Source organism: Oncorhynchus masou, unplaced genomic scaffold (genome assembly GCF_036934945.1).
Source record: "Oncorhynchus masou masou isolate Uvic2021 unplaced genomic scaffold, UVic_Omas_1.1 unplaced_scaffold_2818, whole genome shotgun sequence".
In the NCBI taxonomy this organism is placed as follows: Eukaryota; Metazoa; Chordata; class Actinopteri; order Salmoniformes; family Salmonidae; genus Oncorhynchus; species Oncorhynchus masou.
Genome location: NW_027009244.1, coordinates 10,308 through 25,000, shown reverse-complemented (window position 1 = coordinate 25,000; position 14,693 = coordinate 10,308).

The window sequence follows — 14,693 nt, the reverse complement described above, 5'->3', positions numbered from 1 at the left end:
AAAGGTCAAGTGTTTACCCCAGGCCTAAAGAAGCCTTGTTACTTTGTTACTCCCCTTGGGACTGTTGTTGAATGGTGAAAGGGATTGTGGGAAAAGGTCGATAACGTTGAATGGACCCAACAACAACATGGGCTTCACCTACTTTACTTGCTGTTGCTATTATTATTGTTTATCATGAAAAGAGTCAATAATAATTAGACCCCCCCACCAACCTCCACTCCTCTGGTTGCCAACCACCAAGGGACAGCTCTGTGGTATAAATGGTTCTACACATAGAACAGAGCTTAGTGGACTGATAGGACTGCTGCTACTTACAGACATTCTGACTCGTGCTTACCATACTCTCTACTGTGTGTGTTTGTGTGTGTGTAAATGATACCACAGGGAGACTCCGTTATTAGCTATGTAGAGTATATGATACCACAGGGAGACTCCATTATTAGCTATGTAAAGTATATCACCACATGGGGAGACTCCATTATTAGCTATGTAAAGTAAATGACACCACAGGGAGACTCTATTATTAGCTATGTAGAGTATATCACCACATGGGGAGACTCCATTATTAGCTATGTAAAGTAAATGATACCACGGGGAGACTCCGTTATTAGCTATGTAAAGTAAATGATACCACGGGGAGACTCCATTATTAGCTATGTAAAGTAAATGATACCACGGGGAGACTCCATTATTAGCTATGTAAAGTAAATGACACCACGGGGAGACTCCATAATTAGCTATGTAAAGTAAATGACACCACGGGGAGGCTCCATTATTAGCTATGTAACGTAAATGACACCACGGGGAGACTCCATTATTAGCTATGTAAAGTAAATGATACCATGGGGAGACTCCATTATTAGCTATGTAAAGTAAATGACACCACGGGGAGACTCCATTATTAGCTATGTAAAGTAAATGACACCACGGGGAGACTCCATTATTAGCTATGTAACGTAAATGACACCACGGGGAGACTCCATTATTAGCTATGTAAAATAAATGACACCACGGGAGACTCCAAATTAGCTATGTAAAGTAAATGATACCACGGGGAGACTCCATTATTACCTATGTAAAGTAAATGACACCAGGGGGAGACTCCATTATTAGCTATGTAAAATATATGATACTATAGGGAGACTCCATTATTAGCTATGTAAAATATATGATACTACAGGGAGACTCCATTATTAGCTATGTAAAGTAAATGACACCACGGGGAGACTCCATTTGTTGTTATGTAAAGTAAATGATACCACAGGGAGACTCCATTATTAGCTATATAAAGGAAATGACACCACGGGAGACTCCATTATTAGCTATGTAAAGTAAATGATACCACGGGGAGACTCCATTATTAGCTATGTAAAGTAAATGACACCACGGGAGACTCCATTTGTTGTTATGTAAAGTAAATGATACCACAGGGAGACTCCATTATTAGCTATATAAAGGAAATAACACCACGGGGAGACTCCATTATTAGCTATGTAAAGTAAATGATACCACGGGGAGACTCCATTATTAGCTATGTAAAGTAAATGATACCACGGGGAGACTCCATTATTAGCTATGTAAAGTAAATGATACCACGGGGAGACTCCATTATTAGCTATGTAAAGTAAATGATACCACGGGGAGACTCCATTATTAGCTATGTAAAGTAAATGACACCACAGCGAGACTCCATTATTAGCTATGTAAAATATATGATACTATAGGGAGACTCCATTATTAGCTATGTAAAATATATGATACTACAGGGAGACTCCATTATTAGCTATCTAAAGTAAATGATACCACGGGGAGACTCCATTATTAGCTATGTAAAGTAAATGATACCACGGGGAGACTCCATTATTAGCTATGTAAAGTAAATGACACCACAGCGAGACTCCATTATTAGCTATGTAAAATATATGATACTATAGGGAGACTCCATTATTAGCTATGTAAAATATATGATACTACAGGGAGACTCCATTACTAGCTATGTAAAGTAAATGACACCACGGGGAGACTCCATTAGTTGTTATGTAAAGTAAATGATACCACGGGAGACTCCATTATTAGCTATGTCAAGTAAATAATACCATGGGGAGACTCCATTATTAGCTATGTAAAGTAAATGATACCACGGGGAGACTCCATTAGTTGTTATGTAAAGTAAATGATACCACAGGGAGACTCCAATATTAGCTATGTAAAGTAAATGACACCACGGGGAGACTCCATTATTAGCTATGTAAAGTAAATGACACCACAGGGAGACTCCATTATTAGCTATATAAAGGAAATGACACCACGTGGAGACTCCATTATTAGCTATGTAAAGTAAATGATACCACGGGGAGACTCCATTATTAGCTATGTAAAGTAAATGATACCACGGGGAGACTCCATTACTGGCCCTATTGCCTCTACTGCTCAATGCATGCCACAGTGGCAGACACAGTCCATGTTTCATACATCTTTCATTATGACTCACCTGTATCCCAAATAGCACCCTATATATATATAATGCACTATGTTTGACCAGAGCCCTATGGGCCCTTATCGAAAGTAGTGCACTAAATAGGGAACAGGGTGTCATTTGGGCTGCTGCCTGAATACCGCTACTGAAGAGAGCCAGCAGTTTATTGGCATGGAGGTTGTTTTGGGGGGAAATTATTTCTGTGGTTTCCATGGAAAGGTAATGTTTCATAAAATAATGAATGTCTGTTTAGTTCCATCTTCATGTTGTTAATTATAAACTCATAAAATAATGTAAAACTATAATAAACACTGTAATCAAGTCTAGTTGTGGTTTTATGGAGGTGTGTGTGTGTGTGTGTGTGTGTGTGTGTGTGTGTGTGTGTGTGTGTGTGTGTGTGTGTGTGTGTGTGTGTGTGTGTGTGTGTGTGTGTGTGTAAGTAAAGAAATAAACCAACTGTAAAAAGACATTTGAAAATAACAGTAGCGGGGCTATATACAGGCACCGGTTAGTCAGGCTGATTGAGGTAGTATTTACATGTAGATATTGTTAAAGTGACTATGCATATATGATGAACAGAGAGTAGCTGTAGTGTAAAAGAGGGGTTGGTGGGTGGTGGGACACAATGCTGATAGCCCGGTTAGCCAATGTGCGGGAGCACTGGTTGGTCGGGCCAATTGAGGTAGTATGTACATGAATGTATAGTTAAAGTGACTATACATATATGATAAACAGAGAGTAGCAGCAGCGTAAAAAGAGGGGTTGGGGGGCGCACAATGCAAATAGTCCGGGTAGTCATTTGATTACCTGTTCAGGAGTCTTATAGCTTGGGGGTAAAAACTGTTGAGAAGCCTTTTGTCCTAGACTTGGCACTCCGGTACCGCTTGCCATGCGGTAGTAGAGAGAACAGTCTATGACTGGGGTGGCTCCGGTCTTTGACAATTTTGAGGGCCTTTTTCTGACACCGCCTGGTGTAGAGGTCCTGGATGGCAGGCAGCTTGGCCCCAGTGATGTACTGGGTCGTACCCACTACCCTCTGTAGTGCCTTGCGGTCGGAGGCTGAGCAATTGCCCTTCCCTGGCATCAACGGGTCTGGATGCTCTCGATGTTGCAGCTGTAGAACCTTTTGAGGATCTCAGGACCCATGCCAAATCTTTTAGTTTCCTGAGGGGAATAGGCATTGTCGTGCCCTCTTCACTACTGTCTTGGTGTGTTTGGACCATTCTAGTTTGTTGTTGATGTGGACACCAAGGAACTTTAAGCTCTCAACCTGCTCCACTGCAGCCCCTTCGATGAGAATGGTGGCGTGCTCGGTCCTCCTTTTCCTGTAGTCCACAATCTCCTTTGTCTTGGTTACGTTGAGAGATAGGTTGTTATTCTGGCACCAACCGGCGAGGTCTCTGACCACCTCCCTATAGGCTGTCTCGTCGTTGTCGGCGATCAGGCCTACCACTGTTGTGTCGCCTGCAAACTTAATGATGGTGTTGGAGTCGTGCCTGGCCTGACCATGCAGTCGTGGGTGAACCGGGAGTACATGAGGGGACTGAGCACGCACCCCTGGGGAGCTCCAGTGTTGAGGATCAACGTGGCAGATGTGTTGTTACCTACCCTCACCACCTGGGAGCGGCCCGTCAAGAAGTCCAGGATCCAGTTGCAGAAGGAGGTGTTTAGTCCCAGGTTCCTTAGCTTAGTGATAAGCTTTGAGGGCACTATGGTGTTGAACGCTGAGCTGTAGTCAATGAACAGCATTCTCACATAGGTGTTCCTTTTGTCCAGGTGGGAAAGGGCAGTGGAGTGCAATAGAGATTGCGTCATCTGTGGATCTGTTTGGGCGGTATGTAACCACTAGGTAGCCTAGTGGTTAGAGTGTAGGGGAGGCAGGGTAGCCTAGTGGTTAGAGTGTAGGGGTGGCAGGGTAGCCTAGTGGTTAGAGCGTAGGGGCGGCAGGTAGACTAGTGGTTAGAGCGTAGGGGTGGCAGGGTAGCCTAGTGGTTAGAGCGTAGGGGCGGCAGGTAGCCTAGTGGTTCGAGCGTAGGGATGGCAGGGTAGCCTAGTGGTTAGAGCGTAGGGGCGGCAGGTAGCCTAGTGGTTCGAGCGTAGGAGCGGCAGGTAGCCTAGTGGTTAGAGCGTAGGGCGGCAGGTAGCCTAGTGGTTAGAGTGTAGGGGTGGCAGGGTAGCCTAGTGGTTAGAGCGTAGGGGTGGCAGGGTAGCCTAGTGGTTAGAGCGTAGGGGTGGCAGGGTAGCCTAGTGGTTAGAGCGTAGGGGTGGCAGGGTAGCCTAGTGGTTAGAGCGTAGGGATGGCAGGGTAGCCTAGTGGTTAGAGCGTAGGGGTGGCAGGGTAGCCTAGTGGTTAGAGCGTAGGGGCGGCAGGTAGCCTAGTGGTTAGAGCGTAGGGGCGGCAGGGTAGCCTAGTGGTTAGAGCGTAGGGGGCGGCAGGTTAGCCTAGTGGTTAGAGTGTAGAGGTGGCAGGGTAGCCTAGTGGTTAGAGTGTAGAGGTGGCAGGGTAGCCTAGTGGTTAGAGCGTAGGGGCGGCAGGTTAGCCTAGTGGTTAGAGTGTAGAGGTGGCAGGGTAGCCTAGTGGTTAGAGTGTAGAGGTGGCAGGGTAGCCTAGTGGTTAGAGCGTAGAGGTGGCAGGGTAGCCTAGTGGTTCGAGCGTAGGACTATTAACCTAAAAGGTTGCAAGATCAAATCCCCGAGCTGACAAGGTTCAAATCTGTTGGTCTGCCCCTGAACAAGGCAGTTAAGAACAAATTCTTATTTTCAATGATGGCCCCGAGGTAAAAGAACAAACACATTTATCATCTCTACAAATCACACGGATTTAAAGCCCAAAATACCACGGGTGTCTTTTTGTGTGTAAATCAACACCTATTTGGATGGTTTCTTGGTAAAGGGGATTATGATCTCATCCAGCTCAGACATTTCCAGCACTCTAGTGTTGTCTTTCCATTCTAGGGCTTCGCTCTCTTAAGAATCAACCAGACAATTAATATTCATTTTACTGTAAATCAACCAGATAAATAATACTCATTACTGTAAATCAACCAGACAAATAATACTCATATTACTGTAAATCAACCAGTCAAATAATACTCATATTACTGTAAATCAACCAGTCAAATAATACTAATTTTACTGTAAATCAACCAGACAATTAATACTAATTTTACTGTAAATCAACCAGTCCAATAATACTCATATTACTGTAAATCAACCAGACAATTAATACTAATTTTACTGTAAATCAACCAGTCAAATAATACTCATATTACTGTAAATCAACCAGACAAATAATACTCATATTACTGTAAATCAACCAGTCAAATAATACTCATATTACTGTAAATCAACCAGTCAAATAATACTAATTTTACTGTAAATCAACCAGACAATTAATACTAATTTTACTGTAAATCAACCAGTCAAATAATACTCATATTACTGTAAATCAACCAGTCAAATAATACTAATTTTACTGTAAATCAACCAGTCCAATAATACTCATATTACTGTAAATCAAACAGACAATTAATACTCATATTACTGTAAATCAACCAGTCCAATAATACTCATATTACTGTAAATCAACCAGACAATTAATACTAATTTGACTGTAAATCAACCAGTCCAATAATACTCATATTACTGTAAATCAACCAGACAAATAATACTAATTTTACTGTAAATCAACCAGACAAATAATACTATTTTTACTGTAAATCAACCGGACAAGAAGCATATTTGATGTTTTCGTTGGTAAAGAGGATTATGACCTCACCCAGTTCAGCCATTTTCAGCGCCTGAGCTGTGCTTTGGCTTTCCATGCTCGGGGCGCTCTGCTATAGCCTGGTTACACCACACTGAAAGCTGCTCTCACCTTTGGCTTTCCATGCTCGGGGCGCTCTGCTATAGCCTGGTTAAACCACACTGAAAGCTGCTCTCACCTTTGGCTTTCCATGCTCGGGCCCTCTGCTATAGCCTGGTTAAACCAGACTGAAAGCTGCTCTCCCTTTGGCTTTCCATGCTCGGGCGCTCTGCTATAGCCTGGTTAAACCAGACTGAAAGCTGCTCTCCCTTTGGCTTTCCATGCTCGGGGCCCTCTGCTATAGCCTGGTTAAACCAGACTGAAAGCTGCTCTCACCTTTGGCTTTCCATGCTCGGGGCCCTCTGCTATAGCCTGGTTAAACCAGACTGAAAGCTGCTCTCCCTTTGGCTTTCCATGCTCGGGGCGCTCTGCTATAGCCTGGTTAAACCAGACTGAAAGCTGCTCTCCCTTTGGTTTTCCATGCTCGGGGCGCTCTGCTATAGCCTGGCTAAACCAGACTGAAAGCTGCTCTCCCTTTGGTTTTCCATGCTCGGGGCCCTCTGCTATAGCCTGGTTAAACCAGACTGAAAGCTGCTCTCACCTTTGGCTTTCCATGCTCGGGGCCCTCTGCTATAGCCTGGTTAAACCAGACTGAAAGCTGCTCTCCCTTTGGCTTTCCATGCTCGGGGCGCTCTGCTATAGCCTGGTTAAACCAGACTGAAAGCTGCTCTCCCTTTGGTTTTCCATGCTCGGGGCGCTCTGCTATAGCCTGGTTAAACCAGACTGAAAGCTGCTCTCCCTTTGGCTTTCCATGCTCGGGGCGCTCTGCTATAGCCTGGTTAAACCAGACTGAAAGCTGCTCTCACCTTTGTCTCAATTCAGAATACCTCTTGGCAATACTCAACTAGACAAAGAATGGTGTTTAAAGCTGTGGTGTTATGGTGTGAAGCAGGTTGACAGGTTGGTTGTCACACCTGTACGAATCTCTTCTCACACACACACACACACACACACACACAGAGACACACACAGACAGAGAGACACACAGTTGCCATCAACATCCCCCAGGCCTCAAGCCCTTCTCTACATCAGGGTGTGACAGTGTGAATGAGTCTGTTTAACAGACTACCTATACATAGCTGCTCTGCAATGGGGGGGAGAGGGAGAGAGATCATCGGAAAGTCAACATAGCTGCTCTGCAATGGGGGGGAGGGAGAGGGAGAGAGAGATCATCGGAAAGTAAACATAGCTGCTCAGAGAGAGAGAGAGAGAGAGAGAGAGAGAGAGAGAGAGGGAGAGAGGTCATCGGAAAGTAAACAAACACAAAGCCCAGATGCTCTCGTTGCGTCTGACAACAGCTAGGCCCCGAGGCCGACTCACGGAGTAGAAAATAGACCCAGGCCCCGGTCAATCTCACACGTCGGAGGGTCATTATCTGTTATGTCGTCTGAAGCAGTTTCCTTTCCCATTAGGATGGGCAGTGTTAGTGGTGGTTGAAGAGACATGACAATATTCTCCACAGATGACTACGTTTCACCCAAACCATGTGGTTTAACTTCCCATGAGTGATCTGATACATAGTGTACATTACCCATCCTGACCAGGGAATAGGGTTCCATTTAACCAGGGAATAGGGTTCCATTTAAACAGGGAATAGGGATCCATTTGACCAGAGAATAGGGTTCCATTTAAACAGGGAATAGGGATCCATTTGACCAGAGAATAGGGTTCCATTTAACCAGGGAATAGGGTTCCATTTGACCAGAGAATAGGGTTCCATTTGACCAGGGAATAGGGTTCCATTTGACCAGAGAATAGGGTTCCATTTGACCAGGGAATAGGGTTCCATTTGACCAGAGAATAGGGTTCCATTTAACCAGGGAATAGGGTTCCATTTAAACAGGGAATAGGGTTCCATTTAACCAGAGAATAGGGTTCCATTTGACCAGGGAATAGGGTTCCATTTGACCAGAGAATAGGGTTCCATTTAACCAGGGAATAGGGTTCCATTTAAACAGGGAATAGGGTTCCATTTAAACAGGGAATAGGGTTCCATTTAACCAGAGAATAGGGTTCCATTTGACCAGGGAATAGGGTTCCATTTGACCAGAGAATAGGGTTCCATTTAAACAGGGAATAGGGTTCCATTTAACCAGAGAATAGGGTTCCATTTGACCAGAGAATAGGGTTCCATTTAACCAGAGAATAGGGTTCCATTTGACCAGAGAATAGGGTTCCATTTGACCAGAGAATAGGGTTCCATTTGACCAGGGAATAGGGTTCCATTTAACCAGGGAATAGGGTTCCATTTGACCAGAGAATATGGTTCCAGTTGACCAGAAAATAGGGTTCCATTTGACCAGAGAATAGGGTTCCATTTGACCAGAGAATATGGTTCCAGTTGACCAGAGAATATGGTTCCAGTTGACCAGAGAATAGGGTGTCATTTGACCAGAGAATAGGGTTCCATTTGACCAGAGAATAGGGTTCAATATGACCAGAGAATAGGGTTCCATTTGACCAGGGAATAGGGTTCCATTTGACCAGAGAATAGGGTTCCATTTGACCAGAGAATATGGTTCCAGTTGACCAGAAAATAGGGTTCCATTTGACCAGAGAATAGGGTTCCATTTGACCAGAGAATATGGTTCCAGTTGACCAGAGAATATGGTTCCAGTTGACCAGAGAATAGGGTTCCATTTGACCAGAGAATAGGGTTCCATTTGACCAGAGAATAGGGTTCCATTTGACCAGAGAATATGGTTCCATTTGACCAGAGAATAGGGTTCAATATGACCAGAGAATAGGGTTCCATTTGACCAGAGAATAGGGTTCCATTTGACCAGAGAATAGGGTTCCATTTGACCAGAGATTAGGGTTCCATTTGACCAGAGAATAGGGTTCCATTTGAGCGACAGCCTGACAGCCCAAATCAAAACAAATATTATCTGTCACGTGCTTCGTAAACAACAGGTGTAGACTAACAGTGTAATGCTTACTGACGGGCCCTTCCCAACAACAGGTGTAGACTAACAGTGTAATGCTTACTGACGGGCCCTTCCCAACAACAGGTGTAGACTAACAGTGTAATGCTTACTGACGGGCCCTTCCCAACAACAGGTGTAGACTAACAGTGTAATGCTTACTGACGGGCCCTTCCCAACAACAGGTGTAGACTAACAGTGTAACGCTTACTGACGGGCCCTTCCCAACAACAGGTGTAGACTAACAGTGTAATGCTTACTGACGGGCCCTTCCCAACAATGTAGAGAGTAAGAAAATAGAGAAATAATTGAAAAGTCATAATAAATCCACAATGGGTAACGATAACTTGGCTACATACAGGGAGTATCAGTACTGAGTCAATGTGTAGGGGTACGAGGTAATAACTTGGCTTTATACACGGGGCACCAGAACAGAGTCAATGTGTAGGGGTACGAGGTAATAACTTGGCTATATACACGGGGTACCAGAACCGAGTCAATGTGTAGGGGTACGAGGTCATAACTTGGCTTTATACACGGGGTACCAGAACCGGGTCAATGTGCAGGGGTACGAGGTCATAACTTGGCTTTATACACTGGACACCAGAACAGAGTCAATGTGCAGGGGTACGAGGTCATAACTTGGCTTTATACAGGGGTACGAGGTAATAACTTGGCTTTATACAGGGGTACGAGGTAATAACTTGGCTTTATACAGGGGTACAAGGTAATAACTTGGCTTTATACAGGGGTACGAGGTCATAACTTGGCTTTATACACTGGACACCAGAACAGAGTCAATGTGCAGGGGTACGAGGTAATAACTTGGCTTTATACACTGGGTACCAGAACAGAGTCAATGTGTAGGGGTACGAGGTCATAACTTGGCTTTATACACTGGACACCAGAACAGAGTCAATGTGCAGGGGTACGAGGTAATAACTTGGCTTTATACACTGGGTACCAGAACAGAGTCAATGTGTAGGGGTACGAGGTAATAACTTGGCTATATACACGGGGTACCAGTACTGAGTCAATGTGTAGGGGTACGAGGTCATAACTTGGCTTTATACACTGGACACCAGATCAGAGTCAATGTGTAGGGGTACGAGGTCATAACTTGGCTTTATACACTGGACACCAGAACAGAGTCAATGTGCAGGGGTACAAGGTAATAACTTGGCTTTATACACGGGGTACCAGAACCGAGTCAATGCGCAGGGGTACGAGGTCATAACTTGGCTTTATACACTGGACACCAGAACAGAGTCAATGTACAGGGGTACAAGGTCATAACTTGGCTATTAACAGGATAGATAAACACTAGCAGAAGCGGATGTGATGAGTCAAAAAGGGTCAATGCAGATAGTCCGGGTCGCTATTTAGTTAACTATTTAACTAACTATTTATCAGTGTTATGGCTCGGGGGGTAGAAGCTGTTCAGTCTTATGGCTCGGGGGGTAGAAGCTGTTCAGTCTTATGGCTCGGGGGGTAGAAGCTGTTCAGTCTTATGGCTCGGGGGTAGAAGCTGTTCAGTCTTATGGCTCGAGGGGTAGAAGCTGTTCAGTCTTATGGCTCGGGGGTAGAAGCTGTTCAGTCTTGTGGCTCGGGGGTAGAAGCTGTTCAGTCTTGTGGCTCGGGGGTAGAAGCTGTTCAGTCTTATGGCTCGGGGGTAGAAGCTGTTCAGTCTTATGGCTCGGGGGTAGAAGCTGTTCAGTCTTATGGCTCGGGGGTAGAAGCTGTTCAGTCTTATGGCTCGGGGTAGAAGCTGTTCAGGGTCCTGTTGCTCCCAGACTTGGTGCATTGGTAGCGCTTGCAGTCAGGTAGCAGAGAGACTATGGTGGCTGGAGTCTGACACATTTTTAGGGCCTCATCAGCCGGTGACTGATGTGGTAAAACTCCTCAATGCCATTGGATGAATCCCGGGACATGTTCCACTCTGTGCTGGAGATGCAGTCCTGGAGCTTAGCATCCTCTATATTGAACGCGTCACTGGTACTTCCTGTTTGAGTCATGTTTGCCAAATGGAGGGTAGAGCTTTGTGTGCATTTCTGTATGTGGCCACTAGGAGCGCCACTTCTGAATTAACAATTTCCTGTTTGCTTATGGGCCAATTTAATATTTTTATTTTTATTTATTTTTTACCTTTATTTAACTAGGCAAGTCAGTGGAAACAGGCTAATTCTTATTTACAATGACGGCCTAGGAACAGTGGGGTTAACTGCCTTGGAATAGTGGGGTTAACTGCCTTGGAATAGTGGGGTTAACTGCCTAGGAACAGTGGGGTTAACTGGCTAGGAACAGTGGGTTAACTGGCTAGGAACTGTGGGTTAACTGCCTAGGAACAGTGGGGTTAACTGCCTAGGAACAGTGGGTTAACTGCCTAGGAACAGTGGGGTTAACTGCCTAGGGAACAGTGGGGTTAACTGCCTAGGGAACAGTGGGGTTAACTGCCTAGGAACAGTGGGGTTAACTGCCTAGGAACAGTGGGGTTAACTGCCTAGGAACAGTGGGGTTAACTGGCTAGGAACAGTGGGTTAACTGCCTAGGAACAGTGGGGTTAACTGGCTAGGAACAGTGCGTTAACTGCCTAGGAACAGTGGGTTTAACTGCCTTGTTCAGGGGCAGAACAACAGATGTTTTACCTTGTCAGCTCAGGGGATTAGATCTAGCAACCTTTCAGTTACTGGCCCAACGCTCTAACCACTAGGCTACCCTGCCGCCTCTACACTCTAACCACTAGGCCACCTATACAGCTGGTTGAGTGCGGTCTTAGTGCCAGCATCAGTTAGTGGTGGTAAATAGACAGCTACCATTAAAATATAGATGAAAACTCTGTCTGTAAAATAGTGTGGTCTGCAGCTTATCATGAGGTACTCTACCTCGGGTGAGTAGAAACTCAAGACTTCCCTAATATTAAAGAACCAGCTGTTGTTAACAGAGAGACACACCCCTCCCCCCTTTAGCTTACCCCCAGCTACCGTTTGGGTCCTGCCTATTGCATAGAAAAACCAGCTAGATGGACACTGAGTGGACAAAACATTAGGAACACCTGCTCTTTCCATGACATCGACTGACCAGGTGAATCCAGGTGATAGCTATGATCCCTTATAGAATCATAGATAGATGTCACAAATCCACTTCAGTCAGTGTAGATGAAGGGGAGGAGACAGGTTAAATAAGGATTTTTTAAGCCTTGAGATAATTGAGACATGGATTGTGTATGTGTGTCATTCAGAGGGTGAATGGGCAAGACAAAAGATTTAAGTGCCTTTGAACAGGGTATGGAAGTAGGTGCCAGGCGCACCCATTTGAGTGTCAAGAATTGCAAAGATGCTGTTTTTTTTCACGCTCAACAGTTTCCCCTGTGTATCAAGAATGGTCCTACACCCACTGGACATCCAGCCAACTTGGAAAAGGAAGAGACTGCGTAAGAGAGGCCGACCTGCGGGGCACCCTGACGAAACTACCACCTTTCCCCTCCGGGTTTATTTGGCGAACGTTCAATCACTGGAGAATAAACTGGAGCAGCTCCACGTCGAAGGTTAGCGATGGCTGTCCTGATGTCCTGAAACCTCTTTCTGGTCGTAGGAAACAGAAACGACGGTGGAAACAGAAGCTCAAGATGAGCTCAAAACAAAAAAAACAAGAAAGCAGAACTGGTCAGGAGCGAGTAAAACGGCAGCTGTCCATTGCAGCGTCATACCACCTAACGGCCATGTGTGAAGTGTCTGTAACAGTTCAGGATGGGGGGAGTCACCGTGCCTCTCCAGTAGAGCAGAGACTCTGTCATGGGGGCTGTTCAGAGAGGTTGTTTAATAAAGCCTAATATCAAACCTGGGAGTCACCGTGCCTCTCCAGTAGAGCAGAGACTCTGTCATGGGGGCTGTTCAGAGAGATTGTTTAATAATGCCTAATATCAAACCTGGGAGTTGTGTGCTGCTACCCACAGCAGGTACAGGTGTTCTCACTGTTGTTATGGGACAGGACATGGGCTGATGAAGAGGAGCATCTAGCAGGTGGGACTGAGATGTTTAGACACTGAGTGGGCTTGAAGTGTGTGTGTGTGTGTGTGTGTGTGTGTGTGTGTGTGTGTGTGTGTGTGTGTGTGTGTGTGTGTGTGTGTGTGTGTGTGTGTGTGTGTGTGTGTGTGTGTGTGTGTGTGTGTGTGTGTGTTACAGTAATATTCGTTGTAGGCTATCATTAATCCTCATTGGAGACACGTTAGTTGAATCATGAATCACTATTAATTTTCCTGTTTACACTGGGCAGCTGCTGTTTCCACTGGGCCTCTGCTGTTTCTACTGGACCTCTGCTGTTTCTACTGGGCCTCTGCTGTTTCCACTGGGCCTCTACTGTTTCCACTGGGCCTCTGCTGTTCCACTGGGCCTCTGCTGTTTCCACTGGGCCTCTACTGTTTCCACTGGGCCTCTGCTGTTCCACTGGGCCTCTGCTGTTTCTACTGGGCCTCTGCTGTTTCCACTTGGCCTCTGCTGTTTCCACTGAGCCTCTACTGTTTCTACTGGGCCGTCGCTGTTTCTACTGGGCAGCTGCTGTTTCCACTGGGCCTCTGCTGTTTCCACTGGGCAGCTGCTGTTTCCACTGGGCAGCTGCTGTTTCCACTGGGCAGCTGCAGTTTCCACTGGGCAGCTGCTGTTTCCACTGTGCCGTAGCTGTTTCCTCTGGGCCTCCTCTGTTTCCACTGGGCCTCTGCTGTTTCCACTGGGCCTCTGCTGTTTCCACTGGGCCTCTGCTGTTTCCACTGGGCCTCTGCTGTTTCCACTGGGCAGCTGCTGTTTCCACTGGTCCGCTGCTGTTTCCACTGGGCCTCTGCTGTTTCCACTGGTCCGCTGCTGTTTCCTCTGGGCCTCTGCTGTTTCCTCTGGGCCTCTGCTGTTTCCACTGGGCCTCTGCTGTTTCCACTGGGCCTCTGCTGTTTCCTCTGGGCCTCTGCTGTTTCCTCTGGGCCTCCTCTGTTTCCACTGGGCCGCTGCTGTTTCTACTGGGCCTCTGCTGTTTCCAAATGGCGCCATATTCCCAACATAGTGCACTACTTTTGACCAGAGCCACATAGGCCCTTGTCAAAAGTAGTGCACTAAATAGGGAATAGGGTGCCATTTGGGACAAAGACCTAGTGCTCCACCACATAAGATGGCATTATAATTAGAGCAATAAGGCATGGGGGGTGTGGTATATGGCCAATATACCACGGCTTAGGGATGTTCTTAGGCACGACGCAGGATTCATAGGAGTGACTGAAAGGACTGTTAGGATGTTAGTTAATTTAGTCGTCTGGGTTGTCAGGTCATATAGAGGATTCATAGTAGTAACTGACAGGACTGTTAGGATGTTAGTTAATTTAGTAGTCTGGGTTGTCAGGTCATAGAGGATTCATAGTAGTAACTGACAGGACTGTTAGGATGTTAGT